This window comes from Bos indicus x Bos taurus, chromosome 4 (genome assembly GCF_003369695.1).
Source record: "Bos indicus x Bos taurus breed Angus x Brahman F1 hybrid chromosome 4, Bos_hybrid_MaternalHap_v2.0, whole genome shotgun sequence".
In the NCBI taxonomy this organism is placed as follows: Eukaryota; Metazoa; Chordata; class Mammalia; order Artiodactyla; family Bovidae; genus Bos; species Bos indicus x Bos taurus.
Window position 1 is genome coordinate 73,223,153 of NC_040079.1, and position 25,974 is coordinate 73,249,126.

A 25,974-nucleotide genomic window follows, 5' to 3' on the forward strand; every position below is an offset into this window, starting at 1 on the left:
TACCATGATTCACTGTATGAAGCTGGATACATGCTACTTCTAACAAGGATTTCACTCTTCAAGGTAGCAAGATCATCATCAGTATCATGGATATACCTGAATGAGTAGACAAGGGCTCAATAAATATTTTAAGCAAGCTACTTTAACCTTGCTAAAGTAGATGATGAAGTTCACCCCTTTTCACTGTCTTTTTTTTTTTTTTTTTAAGATTATTTATTTATTTGGCTGCGTGGAGTCTTAGTTGCATCACCTGGGCTCTAGTTCCCTGACCAGGGATCGAACCCCAGCCCCCTGCATTGGGAGCTCAGAGGCTTAGCCACTGGGCCACCAGGGAAGTCCCTCACTGTCTCTTTTTGTTCATATTTTGCCCATTTAAAAGAAAACCAAAATTCTTGAACTTTTCATTCCTGCCTATCCCATGGGTATTACTCTCCTTCTCTTAAATTGTCTGGGGAAGGATAATCCGATGGATTGTTTTTACAGTATTAATGTTTTGGTTCTTATATTGGGGGTCCAGTCTTTGCCTTATGATTGTGCTGTTAACTTGCACACATGTATGTATTCTTTTGTATATTGCATATGTTGCATATTTTTAAAAGTATAAGCTGTTTATTTACAGTCTCCATATTCATCCATCTGCTTCTCCTGCCTTCCATTCTAGTTGTTTTCTATTTATTCGCAGTGTGTGGACCTACGCATGTAGATGACGCACACAGTATTATGTAATGGCGAGGTTAGCAAAGTCAGAAGGCCTTCCATCCGGAAGTTGAAGGTGGTGATGCTCTCTCTTTTGCCTGGAGTTGTTGTGAAGCGCACATGAGAAATTTTGCAAACTGTAAAGGGCCATACAGATGTAAGGACTTTGACGGTCCTATTGGTATAGCTGCAGCAAGGCTTTGACTTGGCTGGAGTAACACAAGTAGTAGACTTACTTGGTTGGCACATGAGAATGTTTGATTTTTTCAGCGATTGGAAGCTCTCTGAAATAAGACAGTGTACTCCTCTATCACTTGAGATTTTTCTTCTTGACTCCTGCTTGTCTTGTCTTGAGCTGTCACTGTGATTAGGTCCATGTGTCATGCCTGCGCACACACCCCGGTGTCCGAACGGGAGAACTTGTTTCCTTGAGGGTTGCCTTTTCCCAGACTTCCCCCTCCCTTTTTTTCTGTTTCTGTTGCTTCTCTCTGAGCTGCCTGATAGCTGGTAGCTGGCCTTTTGTATTCCTTGGTCATTTAGAGATTTAGAGTGCTCTTGCTTTGCCTTGGTTGGGTGAACAGGGTGTCTCCTAATGTTTGGACTTTCCATTCTGTTTTTGTGGTAACTTACAGTTTCTTCATGTCCCTCCCTTGTCTTTCTCTTACTACCTCCCTTGCTTTTTCTTTTTTTAACCCTTTCTCCTAATATCACAGCTCATTAAACTTGACAGTAACTAGAACAGCTCCTGAACACAAGCACCAGTGGAAATAAAAAGGCTGAGGTTGTGTCTGGGCTGTGCAGTAGTTAGGGCCCTGGTTCTAGCACAGGGGTAACAGGCTAGAATAGAAAAGGAAAATTGATAGGAAGGCAGAAGAACTTAATGGAGATGAGGAACAGCAGTGCAGTAAGTCTGTGGCATTGGACAAGATAGAACAGAGCAGCTGGTAGGTCAGTGAGGGTGGCCCCTAGGCTGTGGACACACGCCTGTGGGTGGGCCTGGTAGCGCCGGGGAGCACCAGGGTGCGCATGCTGCAGAGCTGCGCCCACACCGCCTGTACTCTGCTGTTCCCTCGAGTGGAAGGTAACTAGGATGTGTTAACCTAAAACTGATAACTCACAAAGGTGGAAATGGGGGAAAATCTCATTTGACTAGTGGAGTTTTGATTTCATTGTTTTATATGGCACTGTAAGTTCAAAAAAATAGCTTCTTAAACAAAACATCCGTATTGAAGTATAATTCACACACTATAAAATTAATCCATTATAAGTGTAATTTAGTACCTCACTGGGAGAAGGCAATGGCACCCCACTGCAGTACTCTTGACTGGAAAATCCCATGGACAGAGGAGCCTGGTAGGCTGCAGTCCATGGGGTCGAGAAGAGTCAGACACGACTGAGCGACTTCACTTTCACTTTTCACTTTCATGCATTGGAGGAGGAAATGGCAACTACTCCAGTGTTCTTGCCTGGACAATCCCAGTGACGGCAGGGCCTGGTGGGCTGCCGTCTTTGGGGTCGCACAGAGTCGGACACGACTGAAGCGACTTAGCAGCAGCAGCAGCAGTATCTCACCTAGTGCCACCATCACTATGGTCTAATTCCAGAACATTCTCATCATCCCATAAAGAAACCCATATCCGTTAGCAGTTGCTCCTCTCAGCTTCTGGCAACTACCAGTCTACTTTCTGTCTCTATGGATTTGCCTATTTTGGACAGACCATACAATATGTGACGTTTGTGTCTGGCTTCTTTCACTTAGGGTAGTGTTTTTAAGATTTGCCCACTTTGTAGCATGTATCAGTACTTTATTCCTTTAAAAATTTGAAAAACATTGCAAAAATACGCATAAGATTCTCCATCTTAACCATTTTAAAGTGTGAAGTTAAGTACATTCACTTTGGTGTATAACCAGTCTCTAGAATTATTTTCATCTTGCAAAACTGAAGCTCTGTACCTGTTAAACAACAATTCCCCATTCCCTCTCCCCAGACTCTGACAACCACTATTCTGCTTTTTGTTTCTATGAATTTGATTACTCCAGTTATCTGATATAGGGTAGAATCATACAGTATTTGACTATTTGTGACTGGCCTATTTCACTTAGCATAATGTCCTCAAGGTTCCATGTGGTAGCCTGTGTCAGACTTCATTCTTTCTTATGACTGAACAATATTCCATGGTATATGTACACACCACACTTTGTTGATGCAGACTTGGATTATTCATACTTTTTGTCTGTTGCAAATAGTGCTGCTATAAACATTTATGTACAAGGATTTGTTTGAGTAGCTGTTTTCAGGTCTTTGGGGGTATATACCTAGGAAAGGAATTTCTGGGTCATGGGATAATTCTGTGTTTAACTTTTTGAGGAACTGCCACACTGTTTTTTCATAGTGATTAAACCATTTTACATTCCCACCAGCAATGTATAGGAGTTCCAGTTTCTCCACATCTTTTATAACACTTATTTTCCCTATTTTTGATAGCTTAATAGGTGTGAAAGAATATCTTGCAGTTTTTATTTGCATTCTTCTAATGACTAGTGATGTTAATCATCTTTGCATATGCTCATTGCCCATTTTTATATCTGTTTTGCAGAAATGTCTGTTGCTCGTGTGTTAATTGGCTTGTCTTTGTTCTGAGTTGTAGGAGTTATTCTGGGTGGTAGACCCTTATCAGGTAGATGATTTGCAAATATTTTTTTTCCCATTTTATAGGTTGTCTTTTCACCTTCTTGATAATAATTCTTTGCACAAAATAGCTCTTCACTTCTGGAAGATGTTTTTTGTCAACTAAGACAGTTAGGCAGGGTTATGCTATGTACACAGCCAAAACTTTCCTAGTTTGTGGTATCTCTGGTGGAAAAGAATAAAAAGTGTTTCTCTTTCTATCCTGTGCTATGTGAAAAGGCTGAAGCAGTTGACATAAATATTGTGTGTTTGTGGAAAGTTGGGTTTGGCTTTTTAAACTGACACATAGTTTTTTTTATGCTCCATTTCATTCCACAAAAGGTTTGAGAAAGCTTATAATGGATAAGACAAAATGGAGAAGTCTAAGCAGATAAAAATTAGAATCAAAGGAAAAGTAAGTAGATTAAAGACTGGACAGAAGAATGTCATTGGATATTTCTAGATGGAAAGAAAATGCATAGCAGTTGCTGTAGGATTATGGGTGATACGAAGTGTTTTTCACTGTATGTGATGGTTTTTATTTTTTCCCCATTTAGTATACATTAAAAGGGATAACGTTTTACTACATTATTATTAAAATTCTGAACACATTTTTCAGACTTGCTGCCTTCTTTGCACTGATACATGATCCATCTTCATGGTTTTATCTGCTTCCTGCATTTGTGTTCAGTTCATCTCTCTTCCCTGAACTTCACTTGGCTTAACTGCTCAGGAACCACCACCACCACCACCACCTCAGCCCCCTCCCAAAATCCTGTCTCAGTCATGGACTCAGCAGGTCTCATGGACCCAGCAGGTCTGAGATGTTCCAGTTTTATTTTCCTAGCCTCACACTTTACATTTCTTTACATCCGAAGTGTCAAGCTGCAGCCTGGCCTCTCTGCCTCCCCCCACCCCCACCATTTGGCTCAGTCCTTCTAGTCAAATAGCCCCGGGGAAGAAGACTTCCCTGACCTCTTGGACTATTTCTCTTGCAGACTCAGGAGTCTTTTCTCACTGCTTCATGCCCTCTACCTGCTCTGTTATTGCACTGACCACAGTGTTCATGGCATTATGTCTGTGTGCTTTTCCCTTCCACTGAATGAGGACATAGAGTGAGATTCAGTGCTTGTCCCTGTGCCTAGTAGAGTATGTGGTGCAAGGTTGGCACCATGGAACCATGCCTGTCTATTAAATGAATAAATAAGACCTACACTATCACGTGGAGAAGGAAATGGCAACCCACTCCAGTATTCTTCCCTAGAGAATCCTGTGGACAGAGGAGCCTGGTGGGCTGCTGTCCATGGGGTCGCACAGAGTTGGACACGACTGAAGTGACTTAGCATGCATGCATGCATTGGAGAAGGAAATGGCAACCCACTCCAGTGTTCTTGCCTGGAGAATCCCAGGGACAAAGGGGCCTGGTGGGCTGCCGACTGTGGGGTCACAGAGTTGGACATGACTGCAGGGACTTAGCAGCAACTCTATCATGAGGTGAAAAATGGTGCTTGTGGGTTGGATCACACCTGTAGATGTGTTCATGTGCCTGGCAATGCTTGGAAGCTTGAGATATTTCACATAAAAATTCCTTATTTCTGTATTCTGAAAAAATGAGACTTTCTGGCCACCCTGCATCTGCATTCTTTTATGATGGCTGTGCCCTAGACCTAGGTTGTGGTTTGTGCCCCTTTTAGATGGTCTGCCATAGTCCCACCCTGCTCATCTTACAGGAGGCCTGGCTGTCCCCTTAAGACATTTGAGCTTAGAGCTCTGATCTAGTGGATGGATGGATGCTATAGAACCAGATCTCTCTACATCTGTCTCTGGTTGGCCTGTTGGTAGAAGGTAGACAGCAGTTATTTTGAAGTTTTGGTCTTTGGCATGTTTCTTCAGTTTTATATTTCTTTGAGTTGGTTAAGGATACTGCCTAAAACTTTGATACATATATATACAACTAAAACAAAAGTGCTGATGAATTGAATTTCCAAGGACATTAGCAGAATAACTGTGCTAATGACACAAGCTTGAATAAAATGAAGTGTTTCGCTACTGGGAAAGTTTATCATTCTGAAGTTCCTAAATTCCTCTAGAACTTTTGATATGTAATCTGTACACTGCTCTATGGCTTTTTGGTTACACTTTTCTTACATTCAGGAAATATTTATGGATTTGCCTGGAAATATCTTTATGAAATTAGAGATGGAATTTTATTATTTATGTTTGGAATTTTAAGACATTAAGTAAATTGTTTTCTCTGTGACTATGCAAAATTTATGTGCAACTTTTGGGGAGATGTCAATAATTCTCATTTTTTAATATATGCTTTTATAGAGCTGTTAAGAAATGCTTCTTTTGTTTTCTAATATTTATTTATTTGGCTGCATTGGGTCTTAATTGTGGCACACGGAATCTTCTTTGCATCATGCGGCATCTTTCTATGTGGCACATGTACCCGCTGGTTGTGGCCTGTAGACTCAGTAGTCTTCCAATTTGCTTTGATTCATGGACCTGACATTCCAGGTTCCTATGCAATATTGCCCTGTATAGCATCGGACCTTGCTTCTATCACCAGTCACATCCACAACTGGGTATTGTTTTTGCTTTGGCTCCATCCTTCCATTCTTTCTGGAGTTATTTCTCCACTGATCTCCAGTAGCATATTGGGCACCTACCGACCCGGGGAGTTCCCTTTTCAGTATCTTATCATTTTGCCTTTTCATACTGTTCATGGGGTTCTCAAGGCAAGAAAACTGAAGTGGTTGGCCGTTCCCTTCTCCAGTGGACCACATTCTGTCAGAACTCTCCACTATAACCCTCCCGTCTTGGGTGGCCCCACAGGGCATGGCTTAGTTTCATTGAGTTAGACAAGGCTGTGGTCCATGGGATCAGATTGGCTAGTTTTCTGTGATTATGGATTCAGTGTGTCTGCCCTCTGATGCCCTCTCACAACACCTACGGTCTTACTTGGGTTTCTCTTACCTTGGTCGTAGGGTATCTTTTCACGGCTGCTCCAGCAAAGCTCAGCTGCTGCTCCTTACCTTGGACGAGGGGTATCTCCTCACGGCCACTCCTCCTGACCTTGAACGTGGAGTAGCTCGTCTCGGCCATCCTGCGCCCACATAGCTACCCCTCCATGGACGTGTGGTAGCTCCTCTTGGTCGCCACCCCTGACCTTGGGCGAGGAGTAGCTCCTCTTGGCCGCGCTTCTGCTCGGTCCGTCACAGCCGGATTAGTCAGACGGTTTTCCAGGAGAAACTGTCTTCAAAGAGGATACATTGATGTGATATAATCCTTACTAAGGAATGTAGAAAAAAAAGTATGTCCTTTCCTCCTCCTTGAGAATTCCAGACCCCTATCTCCTCAAGAGCCCCATACCCCTCTCTGCTCCTTGGGAGGAGAGAAGAAGTCCTCCTGGACTTCTTATCAACCTGCCTAGGAATTGACTCTCAAAGTCATCTAGATTTCTGTGTTGCCTCACATTTACTGATATTTATTAAAGACTTCTGCGAGACACTGTGCTGTAGCATTGTACAGGTATGCCTTTGGTATTTATCCTCAAGAAGAGTCTTTTTAATAAAAGTATAATGTAAAAAATGAGATTTAGGGGCTGCCAGTGGCAGAGGGGCTGGGGTGGGCTGCAGTCAATGGGGTCACTAGGAGTCGGACACGACTGCGCGACTTCACTTTATTTTTTCACTTTCATGCATTGGAGAAGGAAATGGCAATCCACTCCAGTGTTCTTGCCTGGAGAATCCCAGGGACGGGCAAGCCTGGTGGGCTGCCGTCTATGGGGTCGCACAGAGTCGGACACGATTGAAGTGACTTACCAGCAGCAGCAGCAGTGGGGCGGCTGAGGGGCAGGGTTGGGGCAAGAGTGGCCTCTCTGCCTCATTGTGCCCTAATGCCGCCTGGACACTGTGGTGGCTGCTGGCACCATTAAGATCTGGACTTTGGAGCACGTCTTTGACCACCCATGGGAAATCGTTACAACAGCTACAACACAGAAATACCCAAACCCTGTGAACCTGAGTGTGATTTGAGTTGATATACTAGACAGACACATAGATCCTTCTGAAAAGTTGCATAGCCATGCACTTCTCAGCACAGAGTAGGGATTGCTTTCCATTGTGAAATTTATTATTGGTGCACCAAGAACCAAAACATATGTGCAAGAACATTCTGTAGTGGATGCCATAGAGAAAACAGTGGAACTTAACTCTGCAAATATTTCATTTACAAATAAGGTTTCAGTAGATGAGAGATTTACATACAAACCACATCCTTAAGCTCCAGAAAAAGCTATTTTGACTCAAGAAGCAATAATTACTGTGACAGGAGTCAGTCTTGGCAGTTACCTTGAAGAGCTGATGGCAAGTACGATATTGTCCAATGCTAATAAAGGCCAAGAAGCAATGGAGTGTTTAATACATAAATTAAATGCTGAAATTGAGGAATTGACAACTCTGGCAAGAGGAAGCATATGGACACCAATGGCGGCAGCAGCATTTGTGGAGAAATGATTATGAAAGTTGATATATGACACCTAGTTTCCCAGGTTTCTACAAACTGACAGTGTATTTATTTGTTATTTAAAAAAACACAACTCTATTTTAGGTGGAATTTTTTAAAAAATAAGCTGAAGAAAAGCTATGTGACTTGATCAAAACAAAGATGTGCAGGGATCAGTTGAAATTAGTTTTTTCTGAAATGACTGATTTTGAGGATTCATTATTTATGCTGAAATTTAACAATTTTTGAAAAGTATACTTGGAAATTGGTATTGGCAGATGAAACCTGCATAAGGGAGAATTTTAAAGCTTTTCATGCATTGGAACTCTACCTCACTCTGGACCAATCCCAGGAGTCCCTTCTGCATATGCATGACCGCTGTGCGGGGGGTAAACTTGGAGAGCTTACCTGAGGGAACTCACTTTTAAAGGAGAAATTGTATCATTTTAAAAATGCATTAAAAAATAAAATAAAAATATATTAATTGTATAAAATAATTTGTTCTGCTCTGTTGCTGCTGCTGCTAAGTCACTTCAGTCGTGTCCGACTCTGTGTGACCCCATAGGCAGCAGCCACCAGGCTCCCCCGTCCCTGGGATTCTCCAAGCAAGAACACTGGAGTGGGTTGCCATTTCCTTCTGCAATGCATGAAAGTGAAAAGTGAAAGTGAAGTCGCTCAGTTGTGTCCGACTCTTTGCGACCCCATGGACTGCAGCCCACCAGGGTCCTCCATCCATGGGATTTTCCAGGCAAAGTACTGGAGTGGGGTGCCATTGCCTTCCAGTGCCAACCCCATAGATGGGGGCTAATGGCCACCAAATTGCCATTGCCTTCTCCTAAACCACCATTAAAAATGACAGTGTTTTAATTTTGTGCTCGAATAACATTTTTGGAGTAAAAATAATCACAAAAGTAATGACTCCAACAAAAGTGAAGAAAAAAAGGTGAGATTTAAATAATATTTTGAAACAACAGAAGAAAAAAAAATAGAATTACGCCTATTGGCAAATGTATGGCACTGCCAGTGAGTGCTATAAGCGGGTAGGAAGCTTTTCTCATCTTTTTGTTCTTATTGGTATTTGTAGGAGTCCTAAGTCACCAGCTTCATAGACTTAAGTTCTAAAATAAAGCACTTATTATACATTGGAAACTGATTCTTTATGCTTGGTTTTGATTTATCATTTGTTTATCCTTTTTAAAAGATCATAAAAATTTTTTTTTAACAATAAGACCTTCTTGCATGAAGAAAAGCCTGTTTGTATTCACCATGGCAGATGTAATGACATTTTTACTTCTAAAATTTTCAGTAGTAAGACTACTGTAGCACTAAGACTAATTGCTTCAGTTGATCCCCCTTTTCCCTACTAGGGAAATAATGCTTAACTCTGCCTCCAAGATAGTTCATGATCTCTTTTACATTTTATGGTCCAGCCCTTACACTAAAACCTCCTTTTGAGCTGAGACCCTTTGTTTCCAGGCCATGTCCAGTTGCACCTGCCTGATATTCAAATCTCTTTTTCCAGTAAGCATAGAGGGAAAAGGTTTATGTTCCTTTTTTCAGAGCTAGAATGGTATGATGATTTGATACCTGACCATTAATTTACATTTTGCATTTCTATAATCACATTGTGTTCCAGCATTTCTTTTTTCAGTATCATAACTGTTGATACATCTCCCCCTTTTTAGTATTATTTTCTTTTAAGTAAATGTTCCTGTCATAGTGTTTTAATTTTAATCCTGTGAAATTTCTGACTTTGTTCCTCATTTTCTTAAAAGTTGTTTTCTACTTAAGTTAGAGATGTATACAACATTAAAAATGCATCACAGCTAGAGACATTTGTAAATGAATGTTTTGGTTAAATGCTTTTCCAGCTGAAGGGTGGCATCTTGCCAGCCAGAGGGCGGCAGTTAGCCAGCAGTCTTTCTGCATGACTGTTTCTTTTTTTTTTTCTTTGTTCAGGCAGAGTAGTATCCTGCTTCTTTAAGGGCAGAAAACTCGTGTCCTCTTTTCTCCATGAGATTTTAAATCAATGTTTTTTGCTTGGTTTAAAAGAGTTGACCAGATGATTGTGGTGTGGTCTCCTGAGGTTAAAATTTCTAGCTAAACAGTTTGGTTCTAGCAATATGTCATATGTAATAATAATTATTCGTTGTTGTTATGAGTTTCATTAATGTTTTGAAACTTTGGTATTTTTGGTAAATGTATTTGAAGACAGACTGAGAGTACAGAGATAGATGACTTTCTGTGGCCTGATGAAGTCCTTTAAAAGCCTAAAACACTGCCTCTTTTTCTCTCCCTGCAAGCTGAAATCTGTACTGAATTGCAAACTAAAGAAAAGAAATCCGGCACAGTTCTCATCATTGCCTCTGGCTCTTAAAACTAAATAATGTATGGATCTTGGCGAGAAGTATTCTGATTTTTTGGGGGCCCCTCTTTTGTTGGTTCTCAGCATGTTAAATGAACAGAAGAATGGATTAATAAAGCATAAGAATGAGGAAGAGAGCGTATTTTATCTGGAAGAATCTTTTTGTTTTTAAATGTTATTTGTCTAATATAAACTGTATATGAATTCCTTTTCATGATCTTTTATATACCGCTGTAGTAATGTAACAGGCAACAGGATTTTTGTTAAGTAAATATCCTGTATCTTCTCCAAGCCTTTAGAACCCCAGGGAACAGAGAACTTTATTAAAATAGATACTTGATCCTAAAGCATTTTGAACAATAGTTATTTGTTGCCACAGTGTAGATGCTTCTAGGGTTTAGACTAGAGTGATAGTTTATATTTTTCCTTTAGATCAGGAATCCGTGTTGTAGTTTGATTTTACAATCTTAGTGTCGGAAGGCTTTTAGTTTTTCTTTTAGCAAGGAGGTGTGTGGGTCTAGGTTGAGATCTGTAGGCCTCACATAGCAATTACTTATAGCTACTTGGGGCTAGGGCAGTCCTGAAGTGCCTAGAATGGGTTGCTGTGTGTATCACTGGTCTCCGGATTCCCACAGTCACAATATTGAAAAGGTAGAGCAAATATTTTAGTTTTTCAGTTTGTCAATTTTCTTACCATTAGTCATATTAGGATATTGCCTAATGGGAATGAAGGGTTAATACAAAAGTCTGTCTCAAGTCTTTGAGCAGGACATTTCTGTTTACTTTAGCATGCGTACATGCATATCCTGCCTTATTCCAAGAAAGAATTTAAGGTGGCACTTTCTTGTAGTTTTTATGATCTGAGTAAGTCTTACTTATAAATATGCTTGCCAGTCTCAAGTTGAAATGAATCTGGCTTCCAAATGGTGTGTACTTATTCCAACAATGCTTCCATTGTACTGTAAAGTCTTGTTACACCTTTAGGGTTTGAATATGTTCTCTTGTCATAAATCTTTATCCTTTGATGTTAGAATCAATTTTTGGCATTTGCTGAAAGTCATTGAGTGCCAAGCCTGGTGAATAACCTGGATAGGCAGTCTGGGTTGTTAAAGCTTTTTGGTTTATTGTTTTTGACTCATGAACTATGAGCCAGAACAGTTTCAGGATGATGAAATGAGTTTCTGAGCCACAGTTAACTCGTTGTTACATCCAGCAGCCTTGAACAATGGGTCTAATTGACTCTTGGTCTTTGTGGGATGCGTCTACATTAGCAGTACCATTGGTATCAAATAAACAAGTTAACATTGTCCTCACTGTGATTTTGATATGAATGTTCTCTTGCACTGGAACTGTAGCAAAGTTTTCCATTGCAGATTTCATGTTTTCAGATTATAGTGAAAACTTTTATCATTAGCTCTAGTTATTTTCTTAAAAATGTCATTTGAAAAAGCTATTTGTGAAAGGTGCAAAATAGAGAACAACTTTTAACTTATAGTATAAATGTTTGAAACAGTCTTCACCAACTTTCTGTATCTTTATTTGCCACTGTCCGCTCACCACCAGCACCCCTCCCCAACTTTTCCTGTGTTCTGATTTTCCTGAGTAATTACCTAATTGGATGAATCAAATTATTACTTTGACAACATTTTATAGAAGATGAAACAGACTTATGGAAGATGTGACTGATTAGTTTGAGGAATCAGAGATACTAATGAGTCAAAATTCAAATCTCAGTTTTCTGATTCTGAATACCTTCCTTAACAATAACTTGAAAATTATGAGTTTTCTCCCTGTATTTCCATATATTTTACTTGTGGATTTAATGCCACGCAAAGTTAAATGTTAAACTTTTTCTTAATGAGGTAATTTTAAATTTTATATTGACACGGAGCTAAACATGCATTAATCTCAACTGATTGTGTTTTGGCCTTGAAAATAATTGTTGCATATGAAAAAGTTACATCCCTCCTATGCCTGTGCCTTTGTTGTTTGCCAGAAAGTTATATTTTATAATCATATTTGTGTTTGTATAGAAACATTTGTTTGTAGCGGTGTTAGTCATGATGATGCTATGCAGCTGTAAAAGTCACATTTTAAATTTTACTACATGAAATAGTTATTGTTCTACTATTTTTTCTTATAAATTTGTACATTTAAATTAGACTGAAGCATAAAGTTTACTTGTTAAATACTGTAATTCAAGTATGATGGTATCCTCTTGTGCTTGTGAATTGAAGAAGTGATCATTTTTATTTTGGAAATGTTTTAGAACTGTATAAATATTTGTATGGTAGTCTTAAGTTTGGATTGCAGTAGCTTAGGTCACCTGCCACTGAATTCATTCCCTGGGGAATGTGATATGGACATTCACCTTGACACCTCTGTTGGTGTCAGCTTCATTGGAAACTGCGTGTTCAAGACCAGTGGGTCCCCAAATAAAAATTAGAATGCTTGTGGGAAAGGAGTTTCCTGTGACCTGCCACTGCCTGCTGATAAACATGAGTTTAATAGCTGTGCTCCAGGTTCTTATGAGCAACTGTCATGTTAAACTCTGGCACACCCAAATGCTCGAAAGCTCAGAGGGAATGTTTATATGAAGGATTGTGTGTTGGATGTGCAGTCCGACCATCCTGTAGTATTCTACATTTTATGACTGTATTAAACTGAGCCATTTTGGTGACCTGCATTCCTGAAAAGCATTGTATCAAAGTGGGTTATGCTTCTTTCCATATGAAGGGGCCGTTTCATCTCTCCTGGCTCATGATACAATATAATTTCTAATTTTTAAAGTTCCTCTTAAAGGAAAGTAACCACAGTGTACTGATTTTCCTTAACTAGAGATAGGTTAGCTGTCATAATCTTTTAGGTTCTGATTTTTAAAAAATGACAAGGTAAAGGATAATAGTAGAAAGAAAGCATTAAGTTTAGTTAAACTTAATGAAAAAATTATAGAGCATCAGAGTACCAAATCTCATATTTTAAATTTCGGAGGACTGAGACCTAACAAATTTCAGCATCTTTCCCCCAAACTAATGAGGGCTTGGGGTTCAACACAGGTTTCATGACTCCAAGTTCAGTCCTGAGGTTTATTACTGAGATTTTTTGAGTGAAGATGCTTGATACTTAGATTGTGAAAGGAGGAATAAGGACTAGAAGGGAGGGTCGGATGCTGCAGGAGTTGGGAAGAATGACAACTGAAAGTTACCTGTTAATCTGGTATCATTATCAGCAGCTTTTATTGGGTGCCTCCTGTGTCAGGGACCTTGTGTTTCAGTTCTTAGGAACAGAGAGAGGAGGACCTTGCCATCAAGGGTTTGTGCCAAGGGGAGGGAGAAGGAAGATGAACCTTTGCAAACATAAGAAATGATAGATATGGTCAGATGACCTCTCAGGTCTCCTTCACGTGTGTGTGTGTGTGTGTGTGTGTGTGTGTGTATGTGTTTTAATCTCGTCATGTGGCTTGTGGGATTTTAGTTTCCCAGCCAAGGATTGAACTCAGGCCACAACAATGAAAGTGTCAAGTCCTACCACTGGACTGCCAGGGAATTCCCTTAAAATCTATACTTCTTTTCTCCAGCTGCCAGTCTCTGGACTACTCTTCCAGAGTAGAAACTGTAGAGTGTATTCTGATGTGTGGAGCATGTGGGATAGGATAGAAGAAAATGATATAGTTTCACTGAAGAAAGTGTTATTTATTCTGCAAATAATAAGTGTAATGGATATAGATGCAGTTTTATCCAGACAGCAGTTGACTTTACAAGATTTATTATTCTTCTCTATTCTTAATATCTGATATTATTTTACCAATATCTTTTTCAAAAAGGTTAATATGAAATTCTTAAAACAGGAGTTTTAGCCATCATGTTATTGTATGGGACCATAATGTATTATGTGGGAAATATGTATTTCCCATATGGAAACATGTATTATCATGTGTTATGTGGGAAATATTTCATTCAAAAAGTTATGTAGATAAAATGCTTTTCCAAATGGGATGAAACCTTTAGTTGAGGGTTGTGGGAAATTTAAACTTTACTTGGAAGAACTGTGCTCTTCCATCCGAACCCAGTAATAAGTTGTAAGAATGGGAAAGTCTGAGACAGTAGTAGCTCCACCTCCATCTGGCCCTGCAGAAGAGGGACATTGGAAGAACAAGGGCCTCCATTCCCAGGATCTGCAAAAGCAGTTGTGTTCTCAGGGCCACCAGTTCTGTTAGTGCAAGAAACAATCCTTTTAGAGACTTGGCATAGGATCCTTAAGTTCCAGTGGGCATTGGGGGAGGAGTCCCCGAGGGCCGGAGTAAGGACTGGGAACGGAGAGCAGATTAGTGTTGCTGGTGATGTGCCTTGCCTGATTCTAACTGGGCTGAACAGGGTCTGGGAAGGTGGCAGTTCTAATTTGAACAGGTGCTGTTGCTGGTTCCTTGGTGGTAATGAAAGATCCCTGTGTGATGGAGGGTCAAGTGAAGGCCTCCTGAGGGAGGCAGGCTCTATTGGGTGCCTTTGTCTCCTCTCCTGCCTGTCTTGGGGAGAGTCAGTTGGAGGAGGGGCCAGGGCAACTTCTAAGCTGGGGGTTGTCAGCTTATTCTGAAGGCCTTTTTACTTAATGGTTTCACTTGCTTTCATTGGTGCAGAAACATTATACAGTAGTAGTGATTGGATAAATTTTTGTTGCTTTTTTGTTTAATGAGATTTTTAGCTTTTTAGTTCCCTAAAACATCCTGCCCAAAATGCTAGCATGCAGTGGTGTCTGCTATGAATACAAAGTGGTTAAGAAGAATTCCTCCCCCTACCCCATAGCTATTTCCTGAATAAGCCTTGTTCTTTCAAATCTTTGTATATTGCTTGTGGTATTTCCTCTTCCTAGAATGTTATTCTCTGCCTGGTGAACTATTGCTTAGTATAAATAACATCCCTCCTAGCTGTTAGCTGTTCAGTCCCTTCTCTTGCCATTGTGCATGAACTTATTACTCTTTTTTTAGCCTGCTAACTGTGTACTTTAGTGACTTGATTATGTTGTACTGTCTTGTTTACTGTTACATTCTTCGGCAAAACAGAGGTGTTTAAAGAACAGTTGTCAAAAAAATACTGTCTGTGATAAGTGCCAGAACATCGGATCAAGTAATAAAAAGAAAATAGTAATCAGTACTTAGCTTCACAGTGTGCAAAAAAATTAACTCAAAAGGGATTATAGGCTCAAATGTAAAACTATAGACTATTAGAAAAAACACTAGGTGAAAATCTTTGTGACTTGAATTAGGCAAAAATTTCTTTGATAGGATATCAGAAGCATGATCCATTAAAAAAAAAGTTGGACTTCCATAAAAGTCTGCTTTTTAAAGAGCCTCTAAAGCTATCAGAAAGAGAAGCTACAAACTGACAGAAGTGAAGTGAAGTCACTCAGTTGTGTCTGACTCTTTGCGACCCCATGGACTGTAGCAGAAAATATTTGCAAATCGCATATCTGACAAAGAACTGTTACCCAGAATATATAAAGAATTTTGCAGACTCGTTTAAAGAATGAGCAAAAGAAAATGCTGACAATTAAAAAATGGACGAAAGATCTAACATTTTCCTAAAGAAGATAATATAGATGAGCCCATAAAAAGATGGTCTGTTTTATCAGTCATCAGGGAATGTAAATTACCATGAGGTACTTCTACACACGTTTGTTATGGTTCAAATACATAGAAACTGTGCCAAGTGCTGGAGAGGATGAGGAACCACTGGACCCCTTCACACATCAGACCATATGACTCACTCCTGGGTTTTACCCAAATGAAGTTAAAACTTATGTTCATACAAAAACATGCACGCAGGTTTTATAGCAGCTTTTCTTGGGTTTTGTTTACAAGTGCCAAAAATGGGAACTATTCAGTTTTCTCTCAACTGGTAAATGGATAAGCCAACTGTGGCACATTCCATGCAATGGAATATTGCTGAGCAATAAAAATAAATGAACTACTAAAAATAAATGAAATTGTTGCAACAAATGGATGGATCTAACATGTATTATGCTAAGTGAAGGAAGCCAGATTCAGAAACACACAGACTGTACAGTTGAATTTGTATTGGAAAGAGCAAGGTGCTGGGAGCTGTGGGTGGGGGGGTTGGATGGCAGGGAGTTTGGGGAGGGGGATTGCTCTGCACCATGAAACTCGAATGTATTTGGTTCGTGGGGCTGCTTACACAATTGTCTGTTTCTCACAGAACATCTGCAGAACTGAAAACTTAAGGGTGAATTTTTCTGTATGTAAAATTTGCCTTAATAATGAAAACAGAAGTAATTGTACAGATGATTTAGTAAAGTTTTTGTTGACTCTAATAAAGCTTGATTAAACTTTGCAGGCTTGGATGCGATGACAATTTGCCAGAACGTGATAATCTCTGGAGGCCTCACAGGTGATTGCAGCAGGGACCTCTGCACCTAATGTTTTCCCGAAGTGCACAACTACAGAGGCAGGCCTTCGGATGTTGACACAGTGTGTGGGTGTGATGGTCCCTGTGTAGGGAAAGCCAGTGTCTTGAAAAATCCACGAATGTCGAATCAGACACCGTGTAGTGGAGCTTATTAAGGAGAAGAAACTCCAGGATTAAGGAAAATGTGGCAAGACACAGCCCTGCATCCTCCCCCCTTGCCTTTCCCATAGTTGTTTACCACTGGGTGTGGTTTGTGGAGCAGCGCTTCATTCTGTTCAGTATGTTACTACTGAACTCCGTATAAAACTAAAGATCTGTGATTGGCAATTGGTTTGCAGTTTTTAGGCATTCCATTTGTTTTTATTTTTTAGCTGTAAAGTAAAATTGGTTTATTTCATTTTGACAGTTTTGCCACACTTCTGAGTTATTGTTACTGAAGTCTCCCCAGAGTATTGCCCAGTGGATGGAGGAGGGGCTCAATAAGTATGCTTAGTTTCTACATTTTTTAAAGTTCGTTTATGACATTTGAAAGTGAAAGTGTTAGTTGATCAGTCGTGTCTGACTCTTTGTGACCCCATGGACTATAGCCTGCCAGGCTCCTCTGTCCATGGAGTTTTCAAGGCAAGAATACTGGAGTGGTTGCCATTCCCTTCTCCAGGGGATCTTCCTGACCCAGGGATTGAACCTGCATCTCCTGCATTGCAGGCAAATTCTTTACCGGCTTCACCTCTGAGCCTCTGGGACCCACCATAAATATTGTGACAACGCCCCCATTGCCCCCCTGCCCTGGCTATTGTGAGAATCGGCAGTATATATAGTAGTGGCTTCTGGAGCCAGGTTGCCTGGGTTTGTCTCTTCATGCTACCAATTGTTTACTAGCTGTGTGACCTTGGGCAAAGTTACTTACTTTCTCTGTGCCTCTGTTTCCTCATCAGTAAACAGGGATAATATTAATAATTACACTACTGACTCCATGGAGGGTTTATGTAGATGAAATAAGCTAATAATAAAGGGAACGTCCTCACAGCAGATAGCAGGCAGGGAGTTTGATGTCAGTGTTACGGCTGTTACTGTGGTTGTGCGTGCATGTTCAGTCATGTCTGACCCTTCTGCGACCCCACAGACTGTAGCCCGCCAGGCTTCTCTGTCCATAGGGTTTTCCAGGCAAGAATACTGGGTTGCCATTTCCTCCTCCAGGGGATCTTCCCGACTCAACGATCGAACCCGCATCTCCTATCCTTGCTGCATTGCACGCAGATTCTTTCCTGCTGAGCCACCAGGGAATCCTGTGGTTTTGTAGTTGTTATTATTTTTATTTTATGTTAGTGAATAGCCTTATAAGCCTTCTTTAAATGTTGAAATCCAAGAAAAACTATGATGCTATTTCTACTTTGACTTCCTGAAAGTAGGTTTAGTTCTTGTAAAGTCAGCTGAGTTAAATACCCCCCCCTTTTTTTTTATCCTTGTTTCCCTGAAATTCCTCTATCTTATATTTCATTTTATATTTGATTTTTAGTTAATATGCTTGATACATTTGGAATCTGCCTTCTGACAACTCTTATATAAATTGCAAATCGTTTGCTACAGCATACCCTCTTCTGTGTTCAGAGGTTCAAAACCAGTTCATTGTCTTAAATATGCAACAAAACTAAATGTATCTCTTAAATTAGAAGCCAGGGTATTGTTTTTGTGGTGGTATTCAGTCGCTAAGTGGTGGCTGACTCTGCAACTCCATGGCTTGTAGCCTGCCAGGCTCCCCTGTCCATGGCTATGTATAAATTGAGACTTGGAAACCTCATTAAATTTAGAGGACTGAATCCTATAAATCAGAAGAACATTGACTTGTTTGCTTCTCTGTGTACTATGTCACCTTTGTAAAATTGTGTCTTTTATGTAGAGAAGTGCTCTCAGCACAAAGCTGATTGTATTTGTCAGAGTATTTTGAAGGTGTTTGTTAAAAAGCACTTGTGGAACGGTTTGTGGAAATGGTTATGAGGTTTCAGATTATTCTTGTCTTCTTCAAATCCATTCTTAAGCAGGAAAAAATAAGACTTGTCTTTTAAACTTAATAGTAGCAAACTGGTTTGCTAAGACCTTTTTCCTTGTGGGGTTCTATTGGGTAGTTGTTCATTAGAGTTACTTTAAAAAACCATAAACTGATTCGCTAGCAGCATATATGTCCTCTGTACTGAGATTTGAGGTGACTCTCACAGCCCCTCTTCCTGCCTTGAGTAAGGCACCTTTCCAGCAGAGCCTGAACTGTATGGTTTCTCCTACCCAGTGCCTGGTAACCTCTGTTCTGTTTTCTGTCTTTCTTAATTTGCTTGTTCTAGGTATTTCATGTAAGTGGAATTACATAATATTTGTCCTTCTTCTGTGTTTGGCTTTCTTCCCTTAGCATGTATTGAAGTTTCATCCATGCTGCAGCATGTGTCCAGTTTCATTCTTTTTTACAACTGAATAATATGCCATAAATTCAAAAATATAAATAATGTATCGAACCCAGCATATCTAAAACAGTATCATATCAACATGCAATCTGCATAAAAGTACTAATGAAATATTTTCCATTAACATGTCTGCTCAGATTTGCCACATTTCAGGTGCTTGGTAGCTAACCGTGGCTGGTGACTGCTGTATTGGACATCAGAGAACTAGATAAGGGAAGGATTACTTAAGATTGTTAAGCAGCACAAACTTTCTTTTAAAAAAAAATATTTGCTGAAAGGCAATATTAGAGATTTTAGTCATTAGCCAGGAGCGGGGGTGGGAAAGGGTTTTACAAAAATGATAAAGACCCAGACATAGCTATTCCTTTATTTCAAATCTCATACAACATAGGAACCTTTAGAGGGAAAAATAGTTCACTGTGAGATTTTTTTCACCAGAAGTCCTGGTCTCTTGACAGTATTTTTTTTATTTGATATTCACACTGTCCTAAATACAGTGCTAGTAAGCATCAGGTAATTAATGTTTTGAGTAGAAAAATTTGAATGGTGAGTTGAACTGGAACAGAAACTTGCAATGGGTGCTATCGGATTTAATGAAAACTCTTTTCCAAACTGGAATTTTTCCTTTCCAGGCCCATTTTTTGAACTTTGGAAATTGGGCCTGATTTATGTCAGTCACTCATTCTTGTAACTTGTTGGACTGTCAGGAACTAGGAGCACACAGATGAGGGTATAGAGAGGAGATGCCCATCGGCAGCCATTTTGGATGTGGCTTTGTTGTATACTATGTCCCATGAAGGGCTTGGATTAGAAGCAGACCTTCAGCTACCTTTCAGAGGCCTTGACAGTATGAATGTAGTGCCTAAAATGAAAGACTCTGAGATAGCCAAGAAACAGTATATTTACCTCAGCATGAATGCTTTGGTATAGAATAATTTAAATGAGGTAAGGAATGTTTCAGCTGTGATGAGCATGTGGCTGTCAGCGATCACTCGTTCCTTTAAGCTTTGGTATCTGAGGTTTACCTGTATTGCAGAGGAGTAAATAAGAGAATATGTGGTGAGACTAATGGAAAAAACTAAGAAGTGAGTGACTAGGCAGTTGTTATAAGATAAACAAGTGTTTCACTTTTGTCCTGGCACATCTTTCAGTTATTGTTCTGGTTAAATAGGTCTTTTGAAGTTATAATATCTTTCATGTCTGTATTGTATGAATTATGAATGTAAGTTTGTTGTTTAGTTGCTGAGTTGTGTCCAACTCCTTTGCAACCCCATGGACAGTAGCCTGCCAGGCTCCTTTGTCTGTGGAATTTTCCAAGCAAGAATATTGGTGAGTTGGACATTTCCTTCTCCAGGGGATCACCCCGACCCAGGGGTTGAACCCATGTCTTCTGCATTGGCAGGCAGTTTCTTTAGCACTGATCCACCTGAGAAGCCCGAATGAAAGTTTAGGAAACAATAAAATAGGCACCTGGATACCCACACCCTAACTCAAGAAATAGAATGCTGTGAGTCCAAGTCCTTGCCACCATTTTTGTAGTCTCAGTCCATATTTCAGAGTTAGACTTTAGAAGAAAGTTGGTTATTTTAGACAAGTTAAAATACATTGGTCAGTATATTTCACCAGAAATTGAGGAACTATTTGTTATTAAAATGGTTAATTATGTGTCTGGAAGGAGGTTATTTAGTTTTTTTTAAAGGCAAGAGTAGAATTTCTTGAAGCTCTCTTCTGAAGCCATTTCATACTTCTCCTCTTGCTGTGGTTCTTTTGTGGAAAGGGCTTTTTGCTCTGTAATTGCACTGGCACTTGACTCTAGCTTCTTGAGCATATGCCTTCCTTCCTTCAATGGTCTAACAAAAGCATCTAATAATTCAGATGGCTCTACTTAAAAAATTTTTTTCTTTAATCTTAAACTATCATCTATGGGATTCTCTTTTTCTGCAGCCGTAGCATATCTTTCGTAAACACGGTTTATTCATTAGTTGAGACTTGTTCATTTCGGGATTGCTAAATTAATACCTATGTTTTTAGATAGGTTGCATTTTTAGTTCATCAATTTATTTCAGCAATTTTATTTTGTTTTAAGAGATTGTTCATGATAAAATTAGAAGGAACAGACTGAATTTAGTTTTTAAAACTAGTTTTAAATGGCCAATTTTGTACAACCTCCATGAGACTTCCCTTTCTTGTGATATAGCAGTATCAGAATAATTCAGCTGTTCTTTTTTCCCTTTCAGTATAACACTCTCAAAGTTCCAACAGAACATTTCTTTGACCTTGATTAAACTGTGAATTTTATTTGAAAGTGAAAATTGGCATTTTGGAGGCTATTTATAACGGTGTGATGGCAGTCTTTTTGCAGACTGTCCATTTGAAAGCTGTGTAACTACAAAAGAGATTTATTCGATATTTTAAATTGCATTTCCTTTGGTAATGCTTAACATTATTTAAGAAAATTATTTTTAATTATACAAGTAATACCTATAAAAAATCCAAGTTCAGATAATCCCCTCTGACTGCCATTCCTCATTCCCTGTCCCATCTCCAGAAGTGAGGAAGCACTTCTAATCATTTTGAGATCAATGTTCTCCCCCAACTTTATATATGTGTGTGTGTGTGTGTGTGTGTGTGTGTGTGTGTGTGTGTGTGTGTGTATGCGTATGCATATATGCCCCTGAGAACATAATACTTGTGTAATAAAAGAAGTATATTGTGTGCATTCTACAAGTCGTGGGCTTCTTTTAGTTTTGAGGATGGTTCAGTACATGCAGATCTGCCATGAGGCTTTCTGTTGTGAATGTGCCATGATTCTTTTAACAGTTGCGTTGCTGCATTACTTTCTGTTGAACACAGCTTCATGTTGAGTGTCTGTTTCTGTGTGGTTCTCCTAGGACACATGTGAATCTTTTTCTAGCTTAGATTTGTAGCAAGTGGAATTCCTAGATTATAACTATCTAGTATTCCCTACATGAAAGTTAATAAATAGAATATTTGTGGGCATGATTGAGTGTTAATTGTGCTTCTGAAATGAATTGTGTATTTGTAATATTGGCATTTTAGTTAGATAGGGAGGATAAGGTCCAAGTATAAAACTAGTGATTCTCAACACTGGCTGTGCATTAGAATTGCCTCTTGACTTTTTAGGCATAGTCACCCCCAAGAAAATGATTTAGTAGGTCTTCAGAGCAGTACAAATAGCTCCTTGGCATGAAGAGGAAAGTTAAATACAAGACATACATCTGAGACTTTTCTTAGACTGCCCGTTACCTGGCCCCAATGTAGTACCTAAGTTACACCTAAGATGCAGTAAAATATAGTAGAAAAAATTTCATTTTCTTTAGACTCTTAATATAAGTTAACAACTCTTTCTTTCTCCAGACACTTAACATAGTGTATTAGTGTAATAAATGATTACTTTAATATTGATAGAAAAAGACCATTTTTTAGAGAGGAGAGGAATAGCAAGATTATAAACACGAAATCTGAATAGGACTGAAGTTGTAGGATTGTGGTACAGTTTTCATAAACATTATTAATAAAAAATGAATGTTTAAGCTTAATTTTTTTCTTTTTATTTTTTTAATTATGAAAATATTTACAGGACAGTTTAAAAATATAGAACAAAGTGACATACAGTTCCACTATATATTGGAATTTTTTTTAAGTAGGTAAATTTTATAGTAGTAGTAGATAATAAAGTTTTTAGTTGAAGTTTTAATATCAAACTCTCAAAAATTAACAGAATGAATATACATAAAAGTAGAAGGTTCTGCTGCTGCTGCTGCTAAGTCGCTTCAGTCGTGTCCGACTCTGTGTGACCCCACAGACGGCAGCCCACCAGGCTCCGCCATCCCTGGGATTCTCCAGGTTCAAGTAGACCTGAAAAGCAGCATGAACCAATTCAACATAATTAAGATTTATACAATTTTCACACAAAAATAGAATACAAATTCTCTTCAAGGTCCCACGGACTATAAACTGGGAGACTCTGAAACATATCTAGGGACTTAAAACAAGGTGCAAAATTCATGTTTTTTAAGGCATTGAAATCATACAGAGTCTATTCTCTTATCACTATATAATTGTTAGAAATCAATATCAAAAGATATTTGAAAATAACCCACATATTTTAAAGTGCAATGTGACATCTACCAAGAGAGGTCTTTGAGTTAACCATTGAAAGCCTCCTGATTAGCTCTTTAATATGGTTGAGGGCCCAGACCCTATGCATAGGTCACCTCGGTCTGTATTTTCCTACTAGTTCACATACTAGCTCTGTGAACTGTGGTGAGTTAGTTAGCCTTTCTATACCTCAAGTTTCCCTTTCTGTAAAATGGGACACCGATAATATTTATTTTACAAATATATGGGATTATCAAGAGAATTATTACATATCTTAAAGCAAGCAGAAGAGTGCCTGATGCATTGCAGTTGGTATGAAATGTTAACTGTTATCGTTGTTGTTTTTCATTACAAATGCGATTCATACTAAAGTTTCAGTCTTCAGGCATTCATGTTCTAAGTGACCAGAAACGAACAGCTGAATACATAGCTGAAGATGATGAGGATGAAGTTCTTGTACTCTGGTGGATTGATTCAAAGTCGCTTTGATAGGACAAAGCTAAGATTCTTTGTGTGTCTTTGATAGGTTTAAGGCCCTGTCTGTTGCTTCTCGCATGTTAAATGGAGAACTAGTTCAGATTTCCTGTTCATATAATTGGTAGGAAATCCCACAGACAGCAAGACAAGAATATAGTCTGTTTCACTGAGGTGTTTGTGGTATTTCCTAACATTTTGTAAAGCAGTGGAGCTTGGAAGTACACTTACTCTTGCTAACTTCTGTAAAGATTTTTATAGAACTAAAGGACGACTTACACTTGAGGTGAGAATTTTAGGATTAACAAACAACAGGAGTGATAATTGGCAACATTCCTTAGGGGGTACTGTGTGGGCATAAAGACAAAAAATTTGTGAATTGTGGAGAATTGACAAGTCTTACAGGTACCTCCATGAAGTTTGGTATTTTTTCCTCAGCATGACGTAGATTGAAAAAACTTGTATTTTAATCTCATTCACCTGTTGGATGTCTTATTTTGGTTTTGGCTGTGTGGTTCTATATCTACCCTACATTTAGCCAGGACTTCTTTGTATGGCATGGAAGATGCTCCCGGAACAGTCTACTGCCAGTATCCCTGGCTTCTTTCCTTACCAGTAGGTACTTTACTCTTGCCAGGCACCAAAACAGTTTAGATGGCTAGTGTGATAGGGTTCTCTGTAGCTTTGTTTGTGCCATTTTCCTGTTCGGCGTGGACTTCTCTTCACCTGGCAAAGTTCTCCTAACCCCAGTCGCCAAGCCCAGCTGCCTTCTCTGACTGCTTGCTTTCCCCAGACACACTGCTTGTGTCCTGCTTGCAGGCTTGCTGCACACCTGTGCAAGTAGGCTTTTGGCTCTAGACTGTCTGGGTTGTCATCCTGACTTAGCCACACACTGGCTCTAGGATCTTTTTTTGTTGTTAAATTGAGATATTATTTACTTTAAGTCACCTTTCTAATCATTTAAAAGTGTACAACTCAAGGGCATGTATCATATTTATAATGTTATAAAATGTCTCCATTACCTAATTTTGAACATTTTCATCCCCCAGAAAGGAACCACTGTGTGTTAGCAGATACTACCTATTTTCCCACCCCTCAGCCCCTAGAGTTTTCCCTCTGTAAATTTCCCTATTCTGGGTCTTTCATGTAAATGTAATCATACGTGTTTTGTGTCTGACTTGTTTCGCTCTCTGTGATGTTTTCAAGATTCATCCATGAGGTAGCACGTGTCAGTATTTCGTTCCCTTTATGTTTGGATATACCACATTTTGTTTATCCATTCATCTATTAAAGGATGTATGGGTTGTTTGCATTTTTTGGTTATTATGCATAACACTATTAAGAATATTTGTGTACAAGTGTTCTATGAACATGTTTCCTCTTGGGTTTACATGAAGGAGTGGGATTTTTTAGTCATATGGTAACTCTGTTTAACTTTTTGAAGACCAGATTGTTCTCCAAAGCAAAAGTACCATTTTACAGTCTTACCAATAACACATGAAAACTCCAAGTTCTCCATATCCTCGCTAACACTTGTTATTGTCTTTATGATGATAGCCATCCTGGTGGTGATAAAGTGGTATTTCGTTGTTACTTTGGTTTGCATTTCCCTAATGACAAATAATGATGAACATCTTTTCATGTGCTTATTAGCCATTTGTATTTCCTCTTTCAAGAAATGTCTATTTAAATTCTTGGCTCAATTTTAAATTGGATTGTTGGGGTTTTAATTGCTGAGTTGTAAGAGTTGTTTGCATATTCTGGATGTTAATCCCTTATGAGATACATGATTTTTTCAACATTTACTCTGATACTGTGAAGAATTTGCTTCTCAATAGCGAAGTCAGCTGGGCCTTAGGAAGCATCACTGTGAACAAAGCTCTAGTGGAGGTGATGAAATTCAGTTTGAGCTATTTCAAATCCTAAAAGATGATGCTGTTAAAGTGCTGCATGCAATATGCCAGCAAATTTGGAAAATTCAGCAGTGGCCACAGGACTGGAAAAGGTCAGTTTTCATTCCAGTCCCAAAGAAAGGCAATGCCAAAGAATGTTCAAACTACTGCACAATTGCACTCATTTCACACACTAGCAAAGTAGTGCTCAAAATTCTCCAAGCCAGGCTTCACCAGTATGTGAACCGAGAACTTCCAGATGTTCAAACTGGATTTAGGTAAAGCACAGGAACCAGAGATCAAATTGCCAACATACGCTGGATCATAGAAAAAACAAGAGAATTCCAGAAAAACATCTACTTCTGCTTTATTGACTAC

The 25,974-nt window shown here is 39.2% G+C and overlaps 1 protein-coding gene and 1 pseudogene across 8 annotated transcripts in view; both read left to right on the forward strand.

The window, feature by feature from the left end:
- SRPK2 (SRSF protein kinase 2) overlaps window positions 1-25,974 on the forward strand; it is a 244,241-nt gene that overhangs the window by 59,627 nt on the left and 158,640 nt on the right. The gene's annotated exons all lie outside the window — the stretch shown is intronic.
- Window positions 7,268-8,324, forward strand: LOC113891778 (annotated as a pseudogene).